The sequence below is a fragment of the Aethalodelphis obliquidens genome, unplaced genomic scaffold, assembly GCF_003676395.1.
Source record: "Aethalodelphis obliquidens isolate GAN/ISIS:26980383/991018 unplaced genomic scaffold, ASM367639v1 scaffold3, whole genome shotgun sequence".
NCBI classification, from domain to species: domain Eukaryota; kingdom Metazoa; phylum Chordata; class Mammalia; order Artiodactyla; family Delphinidae; genus Aethalodelphis; species Aethalodelphis obliquidens.
In genome coordinates, this window is record NW_020837947.1 from 80,461,229 (window position 1) to 80,477,688 (window position 16,460).

Below are 16,460 nucleotides of genomic sequence, written 5' to 3' on the forward strand. Positions count from 1 at the left end.
GTGGTCCGGCGATATCCTATGGTTACACAGGTCACCCTTATCCCGTGTGAGCTCTGGACAAGGGCATGAATACCAGAGGCAAAAGTCACTGGGGGTTCATCTGGAGAATGGCTGCCACAACCTGGACGTCACGGACTCTGTCCTGTTCAACAGCATCCCTGTGACTAGGAAAGCACCCGATACCCAACGAATGTCTCATTAGCAGTAGACAAACTGGGGAGGGCAGACTTGTGTCTCAGTTTCTGAGTTTGGGCCCATGCACGTGTGTGTGTAAAAAAAAAAAATCCTAACTGGAAGATAAGGTACTGGGTTCCTTCCAACTCTGTCCCTACTTGGTCGTGTGACCTTGGATAAATCACCTAACCTCCATCACCTTTAATAACTTTATCTATGAAATAGAAATAACATCTATGCCGACACATTCACCTATTTGTTGTAAACAGTCGGTAATAGAAACGATTCAGCTGGAGTTCAGGAAACCGGCTCTAGATTCAACTCTTGTGGTTTTTAAATGATGTTCCATTGGGCCCAACCTCCATTCCCTCTGTGATAGAACAAATAGGTTAAATTACGTCATCTATAACGGTCTCCCAACCCTCAGATTCTACAGTTTTTACTGGCTAAAGCCACAATGACATGTTAATTTGGAGGCACTTGAAGAACCAGTATTGTGTGCTTTAGCTAAGGAACACTATTATTATTGCCAAAAAAGCCAAAGTATAAGCATGCTGTCTCTGAAGAAGTTCTTCTGATGGAGGAGGTAGGGCCGGCTGGTACGGCAATGGCACACACGGTTAGAAAGGGCCTGGGGACCATGGGAGGTGGGATTGGCCATTACTCACAAACCTGACTTCAAGTCTGCAGCTGCTATCACTACTCAGGCCCCGGTTCAGCTGCTAAAACCTTGCCTTTGGCCTCTGTGTTTCCTGACTTGAGGGCCTGGAGGGTTCAAGAAAGTGTGAGGAAAGCTTTGGCACCAGGGCCCAAGAGGGCACCCTTGTACCTTTCTCGAAATGAAGGGGAAACAGGCATAACTACAGGTCAGCCCTGATACACAGTATTGTGTGTCCTATAAGGGCACACTTTTATTCAGAAATGCCCTGCGTATACTCACAGATGTCCACCAAGAACAAACTTGCCCCTTGAAATTGTAAGGCATTTTCTAGCAGCCACCAAATCATGAAATGCTAAGACTCCTAGGCCACAGGATTTCACGAAAGTCCTCTCTGCTTTTGTTTTTAAATTGTTGACCAGAAGTCAGCGGGAAGCGAGGCAGTAATACCGACCATATTTGCACTGCAGTCATGTTCGTTTCCTCAATACCATTTTGAAAACTAAGACTTGTAGGTTTTATTAAAGAAAACAATTTGTTGATTTGGCATGGAGATATGTTTAACTTTTTGATCTCTCACTGATTGCTTTTCTTACCCAAAACAGCTTCAATTTGAAGTATTCATAACCCGTTCAATCCTCATAGTAGACAATACAATTACCAGCCTGTGTGTGTGTGTGTGTGTGTGTGTGTGTGTGTGTGTGTGTGTGTGCTTGTATGTATGCGTGTGTATATACACATTGGTTTTGGTTTATATTGTGACAGAAAGAGAAATGCCTGAAGGAATTTTAATGATTGTCTCTTATAAGAATACCACATTTCCCATGCTTCTAAGAACTCAGAAACGTCTTTCATTTGTGTTCAGAAGAAAATCTGGGATGTAAAATTCTGAAGGATGTTGTAACTGATATAGCTGAACAAACATCTGTAGGGCAAGACCAAGTGTCATTGATTGGGTTGTGGAACTGAACCATTTAAAGTCAAGTATGAAGGTCTTAGTGGCTTATTTGCTAGCATTCTTACCAGTTAGTCAGTTTGTAATAAGCTTAACACGTCCAAGCACATTAGCGCAGCTCTGAGCCTAGGACCCGAAAGAAAACATTAGGATTCAAAGCCATAGGAAACAATGCTACCAATTGCACCGCATTACACGGCCTAAGTGTTTGATGCTTAATCCCTCAAAGCCACCTTGAACCACACACTGCAGCCATCAAGAGTGTAGAATGAAAAAATCCGAGGGATTAAGGAGTCATTGCCATGAGAGGGAAACACATTTTCCCAGCTGTTCTGGTTTCAGTAAAGAGGGATTTTCCCTAAACCCTCCTGCCCGCTTCCCTTTCCCTTTACTCCCTTTTCCCCCTGGGGGGGAAGGAGAGTAATTTATCAGGTTGGGAATTTTAAATAAATTTGGCATGCAGAGCTCAGTCCCACAGACTATGGGAGAGAGGTCCCTTGATCCTTCCATTCTACCCAGCGGGCCTCACAGCTGGGAGACCCACCGGGCTCCAGCATTGCAAAGAGGGTGGGTAAGTCTCTCTGAGGTGCAGTTCATGGGACCATTTATCTCTCATGAAGTACAACCTTTAACCTTGCCAATATTTTGGGTTTCCACCAATCTCTACCTTCCTTCCCAAGATCCCAACAGTTTCTAACAAACCCCTGAATAACCTAATTAACAGAAATGTCCTGGCAAGTTTCCGCGCACTTCACTTTCACATCCCCTACACCAAGCCCATACTTGCCACTGTGTACCAGGTTTGAAATGTACGTGCTACAAAAGTACTTAAGGTTAAGACCAAAAAATGGCCCTGACACATTAAGTGGAAGGAGTAATGGAAAAGTTTTTATATTTTAAACATTGCAATAAGTTCTATGGAAGTCAATTTTTGTGCACATTCATGAGTATTTCTATCGGCTTTTTTAATTTGTATTTTTATTTATTTTTTAACCTTACATCTAAATTCTTACCTATTGGCTTTTATAAAAGATTTTTTATGTTTTAATTAGCTCTCTCTGTATCAACCACGGTAACTTTGGTATAAAATATTTAGCTCTTTTCTATAATTACTTGATTTTAGGCTGTTAAATGGAACCTTAGAAAAGAGGAGATAATTGTATTTAGCCCAAGAACCGATTCAAGGGGAAAAGTATCTATAGACAGCCAAATACTTGTTTTATGATCAGCGAAGGCATCATCAGAGCTATGCATTATTTGTTTTATCCAGTCTCCATGGAGGGAGGGAGCCTGACAGTGTTCCTTCCGACCTGTGCTTCTTTCACTTCTTCGCCCCTCGCTTTGAAATCATGGTCAAAAGTTCCACTTCCCGGGCTTCCCTGGTGGCGCAGTGGTTGAGAGTCCACCTGCCGATGCAGGGGACACGGGTTGGTGCCCCAGTCCGGGAAGATCCCACGTGCCGCGGAGAGTCTGGGCCCGTGAGCCATGGCCGGCTGAGCCTGCGCGTCCGGAGCCTGTGCTCTGCAGCGGGAGAGACCACAACACTGAGAGGCCCGCGTACCGCAAAAAAAAAAAAAAAAAAAAAGTTCCACTTCCCCAGTGACGGCCAGTGTCGGGGACTCCCCCCCCCACCGCCCCCTCCCGTGCATTGGGCAGAAGTCAGCCCAGGTTACTCACATCTCTGAGAGCTTCCTCATTTCAAGCACACACGCAAGTCCACGAGAACGCCACAGTGTGACCTGAATCCTTCCGTCTTCTGTCCCTGAGATTAGAGTGCTACCTTCACCTTGAAGCTCGGAGAATCCCATTCGCCTCATTGAGGGTGGACGCTCCTGGTATGACCTTGAAACTACAGAAACCCCTTATCTTCTACTACAGAAAAATGTTATGTCACTAGCCACTTAAGTGTTTCTTTGAAGGTCTAAATTTATTAATAAGTTTACATTTTTAGCCTACACTCTGTCCACAGGCTAGTTAGAAGTGTGCAATCTTTTTTAGTACCTATACATCTTGAATCCCTCTGTGTGTGTGTGTGTGTGTGTGTGTGGAATAGGCGTGAGCTGGGGATGCTCTAATTCATGCTTAGCTTAAATTCCTACATCACAGACTGTTCAGCTTCTCCCATAACCCACCTGCATGTCAGCTCCCCGCTTCACCCACCTGGGCATCTAAACGTACTTTCTCAGGCTTTACTTGAGAATCATGAGACATCATTTCCTTTCAAAGCACTCCTGGTTTTGAGATCCTCAGATAACAACAGCTCTCTTGTCCTACGTTTTCAGGATATAACAAGGAAGGGCGATATACTACTTTGTTAAATAGGCTTCCTCTGAAACTACTTAAGGATTCTGAAATTACAGCAGAGGAAAGGCTTATCATGACTTGCCTCACAGGGGAATGAGCCGGATGTGGCAGGTCCCAGCGTGAACGGAACGGAGGGGAAATGGACAAACGGGAGACGCTCTCTGGATCCAGCAGGGAAAGTCGAAAGGAGGGGATGGAGACCCTTTGTCAGCATTAAACGACTTTTAATTGACTTGGACTCTCAAGAAAAACACGAAAGCAGGTCTCCATTTGGTTCACCGTGCCAAGGTTTTCATTTCCTTCATGATTCTTATTTGTTATGAAGGGAGTATTAAAACAACATTATAGGAATTCCTAAACATGAAGAACGCTGTTTCCCATTCTCCTCACATACTGGCTCTCCATCCGTTCTCTTCCACCCTCAGACCAGATCCAGTGCCCGTTTAAAGCTCTCTGCGTTTGATTTCACAGACTTAGCCCAGCAGAGCTTAGATGCTTTACCCTCTATTGTATGCCCAGCATCTAGTGTAGACCGTGGCGCAGAGTAGGTATTCACTACATGGTTTTGAATAACAAATGGATGCATGAATAAATATTCCTTTTAATTATTCATCCTTGAAACCCGCACATCTTGCTGTCTCCCCAGTTTACAGCTGCAAACAACAGCATTTAAACCATTAAACTGATTTTCGTTCTCTCTAAGTCTCCACCTGCCCATGCAGGAGATCCTGGGCCCTAAAATGTTCCCCCTAAGTATTTAGATTCCCAAGATTCTTCCTGGGCCCCACTGGTCCAAAGGGCAGTTCTCTGTCAATCATACCAGCCCCAAGGCTCTTAATGCCACCCGGATGGAGAACAGTAGTCTCTTCCGCCCTCTCCTGCCTCCCCTCTTTGCCCACAGCAAGACCCCTCGGGCTCTGCAAAGCACAAAGATTAAGGGGCACACAGCCCACCTCCTCCCCACTGTAAACTCGTGTAGGCAGATACTAGTCAACTGATGAGGCGAACAGTAAGAGCCAATCGGTGCAAACAGATTCTAAAAGGCAAGTGGTGTCTTCTTCCCCTGCAGCTTTCACATCTTTGTGTTTAGGAAACCGGTTCACCCAGCGGGCTGGTCTTGAGAGGGACATGACATGTGGGAGGTTTTTGTTGTCCTTTTTTGCCTATCGCTGTATTGAACCATAAAGTGTGGGATTTTCTTTTACGGTCCCTTCTTATCTCCGGAAGATCCCGTAACTTCCTGGTCCCTTTCAGATATTAGAAGAGTATCATTCAATCCTTCTCATTTTAAGTTCTGCTCTCATATTTTCCCTTCCCCGAAGTTCAGCCTTGATCGTTAACCCGTGTGACCCCTGGTTCCTAAGAGGCGTGGTCTGCTCTTTTCCTCCCCCAATCTCCTTCCTATGAGCCGTCATGTAGGAAGAAGAAATAGAAAAGTGGGAGGGGTCTGGCACGGCTGGCTGCCTGTTGATGGGAGCAGATAACCGTCCAATGGACTCCTTGGGGTCTCCACCAATACGATGGCCTCTGAGTAGAGGCTGTGTGTGATTTTTCAGGGGCTCTGTTCAGCTTCTCCTTAATTGAGGATCCCTTCAGGGAGGGGCAACCACATCCAAGGACCACTGTCTCCAAACACCTCTCAGAGCGGGGCAACCTCTCATCCTCTTCAGACTGCCGCCTGAAGACCTGCGTATCTTCTCTGACTGTACGTACATCCTTGCAGAGCCTCAGGGTCCTTTGTGGGTCCTCTGATGGATCGGGAGCCTGTCTCCATTTTCTTCCTGCGTATCCAAAGCCAGGTTGCCACACGCTGCGTGATTCCGCTGCTCTGGTGGGACTTTTGCCTGATGAAACCACAGGTGAGAAGTAGCCTTAGTCTCCATGCTCACATCTGGCCCCCTGACTTTGGAGAACACACATCAACATCTCCTAAGATCCCCGTCACCTTCTGTCCCAGGGGTCATGCCAGGATGGAGCTGCCAGCTTTGCAGCTCGATAAACGTTTAGATGAGAATGAGGTGCCTGGGGTCTCCTTCTTGCAGTTCAACCTCTGTCCCTCTGTCCTTCTTGAAAGGAGAACTCGCTGTCTGTGAAAATGCTACTTCCCGTCTCGTGTCTCTGGGAGACCATGACCCAGACGGAGACACAGGCATGTAGGTGGGATTTATGGGACTCGATCTGACCCCTTTCCACTGACCTCAGTGGAAAGACAGTGGAGGTCATGTGTCACCTCCAGGTCTCGGCTCACAGACTTACTAGACAATGGACTTGAGGACGTGGGGAGGGGGTAAGCTGGTACAAAGTGAGAGAGTGGCATGGACATATATACACTACCAAATGTAAAATAGATAGCTAGTGGGAAGCAGCCGCATAGCACAGGGAGATCAGCTCAGTGCTTTGTGACCACCTAGAGGGGTGGGATAGGGAGGGTGGCAGGAAGGGAGACGCAAGAGGGGAGAGATATGGGGACATATGTATATGTATAACTGATTCACTTTGTTATACAGCAGAAGCTCACACACCACTGTAAAGCAATTATACTCCAATAAAGATGTAAAAAAAAAAAAAAGATGCTAGTGGCTTCTTGCTTTCTCTTCCTCATTCTGTCAGTTCAATGCAGAGGACTGTTATGCCCGGAGAGATGGTCAGAGCACAGCATGCAAGGAGCTTTGGCTCCTAAACATCTGCACAGAGGAAAGCCACCCTCTGACCAATAGCACTCACATAGAGTGCTATTGTGTGCTGCCGACCCCACATCCTGTTACAGTACCCCAAACTACCCAGCCTAACATCGAATGTGTCTGTGAGGGAAGGCAAAGAATTTTGTGGTGTTCCCTGGAGCTGACACGGCCAGTTCTGCCCCCTGTACATGAGGTCTAGAGATACCTTGATCCCATTGTGGAGGATTTTCTTTAAAATACGGATCACGAGCTGGCTTCCTTTTACTCAGCTTTGAGCCTTAATCTTTATCTTCATCGTAGTCATTACCACCGTCCTCATAGCTGAACTTTATGGGCCAGAAACTGTGCTGATTCTCTTATAGGTATTAGCTCATTTAATCCTCACAGCAACCACATTTCACAGATGAAAAAATTAAAGCACAAAGTTTACGGAATCCACTGAAGGTTATATACCAGGAGGTGAGGCAACCAGGATGCAAACCCAGGCTCTCTTGCCCTAAAGCCCAAGGTTTTAATAAATGCAGTACACAGCCTCCGATTTCAAAGTGCTGTCCCCAGTTCCAGGACTTTGAGAAAAGTCTATTCAACGTCTTCTTCTATGCACATTTTATGTGGTTATATGACTCCTGTTTCCCCAGACCTCACGGAGGGAATATACACCCTGAAGATGCAGTGGAGAGATGAATTTTGTCCCATTTAGTTCAGGAGCCATGGGCTTCCAAATGGCCATCATATTCCTTTCTCTCCGCTAATCCCATCTGCGCTGGCCACAGCTGGAGTCTCTGTGATGGGTGTGATTCTGGCCTCACTTCTACACAAACCATTGCTGCTCTGAATAGGAAAAATGGTCCTCCCCTTGACATCATTAAAACTCCCAACACAGAACAGGAAATTTTTACCTTCTTTATATCACACCCCTACACACACACACACACACACACACACACACACACACACACACACATTGTTCAGCTCATTCTTTGACTCATTTTCGTTTTCAGTTTTACCCCAAATTTGGTGCAAGTGCTTGGGAATGGGAGAAAAAAGCTATAGAAGAAGTTGTGTTTGAAGAAAACACCAAATGGTCGTTGTTAAATATTGTGCTCAAAATAGAGCCCACCATCACCCCAGCCCTTGCCCTCCCACCTGCATCCCCTCCTTCCCAAATTTTCATCAGTGTCTCTACACAAAGCTTGTGTATCATGACTCTCATGTTTTTCTGGTAAACTTCCCAATGGCAGCTGCAACCCTTCCCCGCCCGCCTTCTCCATATTTAGTGCGAGGCTTGGGGATTAGGATCAACCATGAAGACCTTGTGTTCAACTATTTCCTCTCTGGGAAAGCTGTCCAAGTTCTCATGGCAATGAATTCCTCAGCAGCACCAACCTTTGAAAGTCCATCCAAACATGAAGAATATTCTTTGATCAACCTTCATTCACAACAGCTATACCACTGAATTCCCTACTCAGGGGCCGTGGGTGGGATTTTTAACCTTAAAGGAAACACCATGTTCTGCTCTTTCTTGTAGCATTATTTCATGCTAATCTTCTATGCTCCAACCTTGTCTTTCTAGTTTTTATTTTAATAGTTGCATGAGATTACATTACACAAATAAAAAAATAATTTATGTAACTACTCTTTAGTTGATGAACATTTAGGATTTATTTACGTCCATCTTATTTTCACTAAGGAAAAATGACTACCATGGTATCTTCATAAAGACAAGTTATTGAAATATAATTAATCCTAGCTCTCTAGAAAAAGCCTACCTCTATGAAGTAATGATTTCCTGCAGTATCTCAGAGTATCAGCTAACAGCTTCCAGGCACTATAACCGGATCTGTAAAACTAGGTGTGCTATGTTAAAAGTTACCTACTTGTTAATAATGAACTTATTAACAAGAATTTTCCAAGCTTTGTTCACTTGGCAATTCAGGACCCATGAAAAATCCAAGTGTGGAAATTGCTTAATAATCCAAGTATTCATAGAATTTCACAATGGTTTTTGATGTTGGATTATTAACCTTGACTTTGAGAGAGAGAGAAGTTCTGATGATGGCTTTCCCACCCTATTGCTGTCACCACCTAAGGGTGTTAACCTTCTCCCCTACCCCACTGCTGAGGTTTTGGGGTTGAATGACCAAGTAAGGCATTCAAAAGGGACAAGGCCCCTGGGTCCAAGGCTGGAGCCTGAAAGGAGAAGCTGAATCCTCCATGGATCACAGTTTGGGAACGGTGCTCCATGGGTCCCAAAGTGACAGCGGGGAAAGCAAGGCTGAGGACCACACCCCAGGAGAGCGAGGGAGAAAGCAGAAGAACTTGGACCCATGAAACAGGGTAAGAATTCCAAAGAATGGGGTGTTAGGACAGGACGTTCAGAACCGGTATGAGAAGTTGATTGATTGCTTTTTTATCGGTGACTATTTTTATTAAACTCCACTATGTAAGAGAGGCCTGGGGAGAGCTGTTTGTGGGCCCCATCAAGTGTCCCTACGCTGAGGCAAGCAGGTCCGGCAGCTGAGGCTTCTAGAAGCACATGGGCTTTCAGTTTCCCTCTGCTTCAGACACTGCCTGGCAGCCGCAGGTTCCCAGTTTTTGTCCAGATGAGTTTGTTCCTGCCATGCTCTCAGACAGAAATCTGGGTGTCCGGGCCAGGCCGCTTTGAAATGAGGCCCCCGAGTGGCTTCGGAACAGGTCCTCTAGCTCCGCTGAACTGACGGTCCATTGCTTGGAAGTCACCTCTGCCTCCGCCCGCAGCTGGGCCTTTTCCTGCCACACTTTATTAGGAAAGTGAAACAGACTCTATGTACAGGACACATCGGTGTCAGGGGCGAGGGGCTCTCTGGAATTTCTACAAGGAGGCCCACGGCTGGAAGAAGTGTTCTTGTCCACCTGGTGCCTGGAGAAGGGCCAGGTGCAGCCCGCTACTCAATTCCTTCTTGCTTGTCTCTGATGGCCAGTCGGACGCGCTCTTCCAGCAGGAAGAGCTCACGGAAGCGGTCTGTGATGGCATTGGGTGAAGGCTGGCATCCGTGCGGTCAGCACACGATGAGGGTCTTGTGCTGCAAGGGATGGGGGACTTTGTAGCCAGCAAACAGCACCTGGGGGGCCTTCAGCAGCTGCGATCTGATGATGTTTCCTAGCGCGTGGTCCTCCTTGTTGGAGGTGAACAAACAGGCATCGGGGGCCTTGATCCTGTTCTCGCACTCGAAGAACAAGAACGACTCGAAGACGGGAGAGGCATTCATCTTAGCATCGCAGCGGCCGCCCCAGCTGCCGCCGCCGCCACAAGAAGTAGACTTGAAGCATCTTAATCAGGACCGTAGCCTGGCGCTCGGTTAACAAGTGTAATTACAGGTGACTGATGATCTATTTATATAACAACCTGAAAGTGATATAAGATCTCAAAAGTGCTTCCAAATGATCCAAAATAGTTCATCCAATCGAGGATGCTAGTTTGTGTAAGATGCGTCTGAATGCTTTAAATGAAATTTTAATAGGAGCAAAATGTAAAGGCTAAATATAAAAACAAAAGAATATGTAGAAGACTATTTGTACAATTTTGGTCAAGGGAGAGACCTTAAGATAGGTAGGAGACTTAGAAAGAAACGCAGTTATATTTAACTGCATTGGAATATATATATTTTATATATACATATATATGTATGTAAAACATATATGACATAAATATGTATATGCATGTATAAAACATAAATGTTTTATAAATGTGTATATGTATGTAAAAAACATAAATGTAAATATGTTATATATGTGAGACATATAACATAAATATGTATATGTATGTATAAAACATATATATGTATGTAAAACATATATATGTTTTAAATATATATATGTTATAATAAGAGAGAGAATGTATATATACATTCTATGTTATATAGAGAGACTGTGTTTGTTCTATAGTCCCTAAAGAATACTATCTGTATTGTTGTTTTAGTTGGGTTGGGCTAGACCACAAGGACCAGATATTGACCCACAAATCTCAATAGTGTAACCCAGTAAAGGCTTCCTTTTCATTCACATCCAGTCTGATGCCATCGGGAAGCTTCCCCCGCCTGTGTCATCAGCAGCGCCACACTCCCTGGCCACTGCAGCAGGGAAGGGATGAGGCTGTGGGCAGCCTCGGCCCAAAGTCAGCCCTGTGCCTTCTACCCCTAGCCCATTGCCAGAGTGGTCGTCTAGGCAAACTGAAGGCTACTGCATAAGGCAAATTACCCAGCTGGTTAATAGCAATTCTCATTTTCTAAAACACATAAGGGCATATAGCTTTATTTTGCTTTTCTTTTCTTCTTAATTTTATTGAAGTAGAGTGGATTTACAATGTCAAGTTAGTTTCAGATGTACAGCACAGCGATTCAGTTATATATGTTCACATATATATGTACACACACACACATATGTATATATTCTTTTGCAGATTCTTTTCCCCTATAGGCTATTACAAAATATTGAGTATAGTTCCCTGTGCTATACAGTAGGTCCTTGTTATTTATCTATTTTATATATAGTAGTGTGTATGTGTTAATCCCAACCTCTTAACTTATCCCTCCCCCTTTCCCCTTTGGTAACCATAAGTTTGTTCTCTATATCTGTGGGTCTATTTCTATTTTTAGATAAGTTTGCTTGTATCATTTTTGTGTGTGTGTGGATTCCACATATAAGTGATATCACGTGATATTTGTCTTTCTCTGTAAGGACATATAACATTAATAGTGAATATGATTTCATTCTACCCTACACACAGTTCTGAAAGATACTTTGCTAACATGTTTTACGCCCAGACAGCTAGCATTAATGTTATTAGTAAGTATTATTCACCAGAAATCGCTTGAAGTCTATTATATTTATTCAATCAATTCACACCCCCAGCAGCTGGGTAGCCAGCATACTTCACTATAGTTGTATGATGTTACTTGTTTGTTTGGCTTATGTGGTGAGTTAAAATTTTCATCTGATTTTTGTATAGTTTGCACTTCTGATTCACTAGTGAGGAAGAAAATCTTTAGAGTTTATTTTCTTTGGGTTTTTTTCATTTATAACTTGCTTTTTCTTTTATCAGTCATTCGTATATTAGGAAGAGCAACTTGTTATATCTTCTGATAGTATTCTAATTGCATATATTTTTCCCAGTTCACTGTTTTGCATAATATATGTATTAAATACATACATACATGCACATATATGTGCATATATATATATATGTATTTCTATAGAGAGACAGGTTAAATATAACTGTTTTCTAAGTTTCCTACCTACTACCTTAAAATCTTCCCCTTGACCAAAATTTTACAGATATTCTTCTATATATTTTTTATCTTTTTTTTTAGTTTTTATATTTTATTCATATTAAAATTTCATGTAAAGACAGAGTCAAGGAGGAACCTCTAGAAGCCAGTCACCCTTTTAATTTCCAGGATTTTCCCCCACATCTTCATGTCACTCCTTGCCCCCAGGTCATTTCCTTCTAATCAAAATACCTCTTCTAAGTGTTTCCATTAGTATATTTGGAAATAGCAAACCACTTTTCTCTTATAATAGTCCATAGAAATTTTTCTTGACTTTCCTCAAATAAATTAAAAAATTTTAATTCAACAAGCACTTACTGTCTACTGTTGTCTTCTCTGTGTCCAGTGTTGGGGAAACATTGCCAGAGACACATAAAAAGGGGTTTATGTGACACAGTGATTTCCTGCAGGCCCTTCCAAACTCGTCAGATGAGATGTGACACCTGAAACCAAGACTCCACAGACTTTACAGAGTTAAGCTTTATATGAAGGGGCCAATTTTTCATCCTCTAATCATCATTTGGAATTTGGTGGTGGGAAGGGTAATGGCAAAAGAATGTCGTATGGGGGAAGGGATTGTCTTTTCTGTCCTCTTGTAGGAAAAATAAAATAAAATCTAATTTTCACTTCCTTTCTTTTCTTTCAGTTTGTATGTGGTTTAGAGGAAGGAAGTGTTTAGGGGCAAAATCAGTTTCCTAAAGTTTTTAGAACCAAAACACTTAGGAGACTGGCTTTTTCTTTTGCTAAAACAACAACTGCAAACAGATATTTATATAAAGAGTTCAGTCAAACTTAAGAGCTTATTTTTAGATTTCTGCTTGGCCAAGGGGGAAACATGATAAATGAACCTTATGTTCTTAAATGGGCAAGCAGTTGAACTCAAAATATTTGAGCAATCTGACAGAAGTCACCAAAGAACACAGCTTCCTTAGGCATTGTTAGAAATCCCCAAACAATGACCCTATTACCACGGCTTTCTTTTCTTCCTTTTTTTTAAAGCTTACTTTCAGTTTTAGTAGTCAGGATATTTTTAATAGTTTTGAAGATACCAAAACAAAAGAATAAAGACTATGTAAACATAGAGATGTAAATAGAAAGTCCAGTAACTCTGGCTGAGCAGGCGCAGGGCTACGCTCTCCACTATGGAGGCCACCAGCCACGCATGGCTCCCAACCACGTGAAAGGTGCTAATGGAGCCGTGCAGAAGTGAAAACTCCTGAAGTGTGTAAAGAAGACTATTTTCTGTGATTACATATTGAATGGTAACATCTTAAAGATGATTGGTTAACTTAAATATATGATTAACATTAACTGCACCTTTGGGGGAGGGAAAGATTGGGAGTTGAGGATTAGCAGATGCAAACATATAGAATGGATAAACAATAAAGTGGTACTATAGAGCACAGGGAACTATATTCAATATCCTGTGATAAACCATAATGGAAAAGAATATGAAAAAGAAGGTATATATGCTGAATCACTTTGCTGTACAGCAGAAATTAACACAGGGGGACTTCCCTGGTGGAGCAGTGGTTAAGAACCCGCCTGCCAATGCAGGAGACATGGGCTCGAGCCCTGGTCCAGGAAGATCTCACATGCTGCAAGAGCAACTAAGCCCGTGAGCCACAACTACTGAGCCTGCGCTCTAGAGCCCATGAGCCACAACTACTGAAGCCCACATGCCTAGAGCCCATGCTCCGCAACAGGAGAAGCCACCGCAATGAGAAGCCCATGCACCGCAACGAAGAGTAGCCCCCACTCGCCGCAACTAGAGAAAGCCTGCGCGCCGCAACGAAGACCCAACACAGCCAAAAATAAATAAATTAATTAACTAATTTTAAAAAAGAAATTAACACAGCATTGTTAATCAACTATACTTCAATAAAATGAATTTTAAAAATTAATTGCACCTGTTTCCTTTTTTTTTTTTTGAAATGTGACTACCAGAACATTTTAATTGCATATGTGACTCAAATTCTTTCTACTGTGTAGCCATGTAGTAGGACAGTGGAATTAAGAGTGGGGCTCTGAAGTGAACCTACCTGGATTTAAACCAGACCACAGATGCCCCAGCCGCATGACCTAGGTCAAGTTAGGTGGGCAATCCGTGCAAGTCGTCTGTTATGTAAATTGCGAATGATAAAATATTCCGTCTCTCATAGGGCTGAGTGAGGATTCACTGATCAGAGCCTGGTGCAAAGCAAGAGCTCACTAAAGCTCGGTTGTGTCATTCTTACTTCAGAATCCAGAAGAGTGAGAGAGGTTTTTCTGCATGAAGACACTCTCAGAAGGAATGGAAAAAAATAAGTTAAAAGCAGGATTTGCTGAAGTGATGCTTCCCCTCTCCCCCTTCCCCATCCTCCTGCACAGCCAGTTTATTGTGTCGAGAAGAAATCGAACCATCCTTCTAAAAATGGCATCTATTCGGGATTTGTAGATTCTCTAATTAGGTGTGTTTGACCCTCCATAGCTTGACCCAGTTCCCTGAGGAGGCCAAAGCAATTACACAAAACTGCAGATGTTTCCTTTCTATGGGCACATCTCATATACATATATACATGGATCTGACTTTAAAAAATTAAGAGCATGTATCTGATGCCCCTGAAATCATGGGTCGTACCCTGTAAACAGCAGTAATAGGTACTTCTGTTGAGCTCTTGCTATGTATTTAGCATCATCCCTCAGGGCTTTGCATGCTTTTTTTCATTGAAATTTACACCACAGCTCACTGAAGTGGGTATTATTATTTTCTCCATCTTATGGTGAAAAGGTATCTCAAAAAGGTTAAGTAATTGCCCGAAGTCACATAGTCAGTGGTGGGCAAGGATTGATTCTCACCCAGGTCTACCCGTGGACAGATATTTCCAGGGGGTCTTTTCATTTCTCAGACAACTGTCAATAAGTCTGCGTAGCATAGATCACAGCCCTGTGGAGAAAAAGAAACGCCCTCAATCTATAGCAAAAATATCAGATTAGTGAAAAAGGAATACTTATTAGAGTCATCACATTGTTTCTGCCTGAGCACGACTTCAGAAATTATTTTCAAAATTTCCTGAGTAGTCCACTCAGCATGAGGTCTTTGAGGGAAAGCCCAGAGTCACTTATCTCTGCTGTCACGCCACATAAACCAACACTGAGCACTGAGTGCCTACTTAATGACTGGTGGATGAATAAGTGTGTGATTACATGTGCCACTAGCCAGGGCTTGTCATCTGAACCTCAGAACACAAAAGTCTTTTGAGTGAGTATTATTCAATTCTCCCAAGTATGTACATAACAAATGCCATTCTCAATCCACAGGAGAGAAGTGGAGTCATTACATATAATGGATGCTTTAGGACATTAGGGCTTAATTCCCTCTTGGATCCCCGTGGAGAACCATACTCGGATTAAGCCATAGTCATTGAGGGTCACCTTAATTTCAGTCGGGGCTGACAAACTACAGCCTGGGATAAATGTGACTCATAGCCTGGTTTTAGAAGACCTCTGAACTAAGAATGCTTTTACATATTTAACGTTTGTTTGTTTGTTTTTAGTAAAGGAATATGCAACAGACCATACGTGCCCTGCAATGTCTAAAATACCTACTCTCTGACTCTTTGCAGATGTTGACCCCTGCCTGAGGTCAAAGTGGCTCTGTATTCAAGTGGAAATATTTAGGAAGCCCTCTATGATCTGTGGTCCCCAAACTCTTCCTTACCAATCTATCTTCAGATATAAAATTCTTATCCGCTTTCATTGGTACAATGGGGCCAAAACAACAGCCTTGTCACCTTCATCCCCTGTAAAAAGGCATGTGTCCACCAGCAGCTCAGCCTAGAGGGTGATGTGATGCCTTGGGCTCTGAGTGACATGAGTTCCAATCTCAGCTCTTATTAGGTGTTGCTTGTTGGGTGAGAAAGTGGAGCATGTCAGTTCGTTTCCTCATTCACCAGCCATAAGGACAGTAGACTCCATCAGTAATGCTTCTCAGTATACAGCATGTGTATTGGTCATCTACTGCCATAGAACAAATGACCCCCAAAAGTAGTCGTTTAAAAGAAAAACCACAACAGCACTTACTATGTCACCATTTTGTGGTTCAGGAATGCAGGCATGACTTAGCTGAGTTCTCCAGCCCAGGGGCTCTCATGATGTCAGTGAATCTGCAGTTCAATTGGGCTGAGACCTGACTCCAAGCTCTTCATGGGTTGTTGGCAGGATTCTGGTCCTTGGCAACTACGGGTGGCTTCTCTCAGTCCGCTCCCCAGGACCTTCCCATAGAGCAGCTCACAGTAAGGTAGCTGGTTTCATCAAGCTGAACAAGAGGGAATAGGAAAACGCAGCAACACAGAAGCCACGGTCTTCTGTAAACTAATTTCAGAAGTGATATTGCATCACCT

The 16,460-nt window shown here is 43.3% G+C and overlaps 1 pseudogene; it reads right to left on the reverse strand.

Annotated features, from left to right (window-relative positions):
* Positions 1-8,834: 8,834 nt before the first annotated feature.
* Positions 8,835-10,249, reverse strand: LOC113612799 (DNA-directed RNA polymerase II subunit RPB11-a pseudogene; annotated as a pseudogene).
* Positions 10,250-16,460: the final 6,211 nt, after the last annotated feature.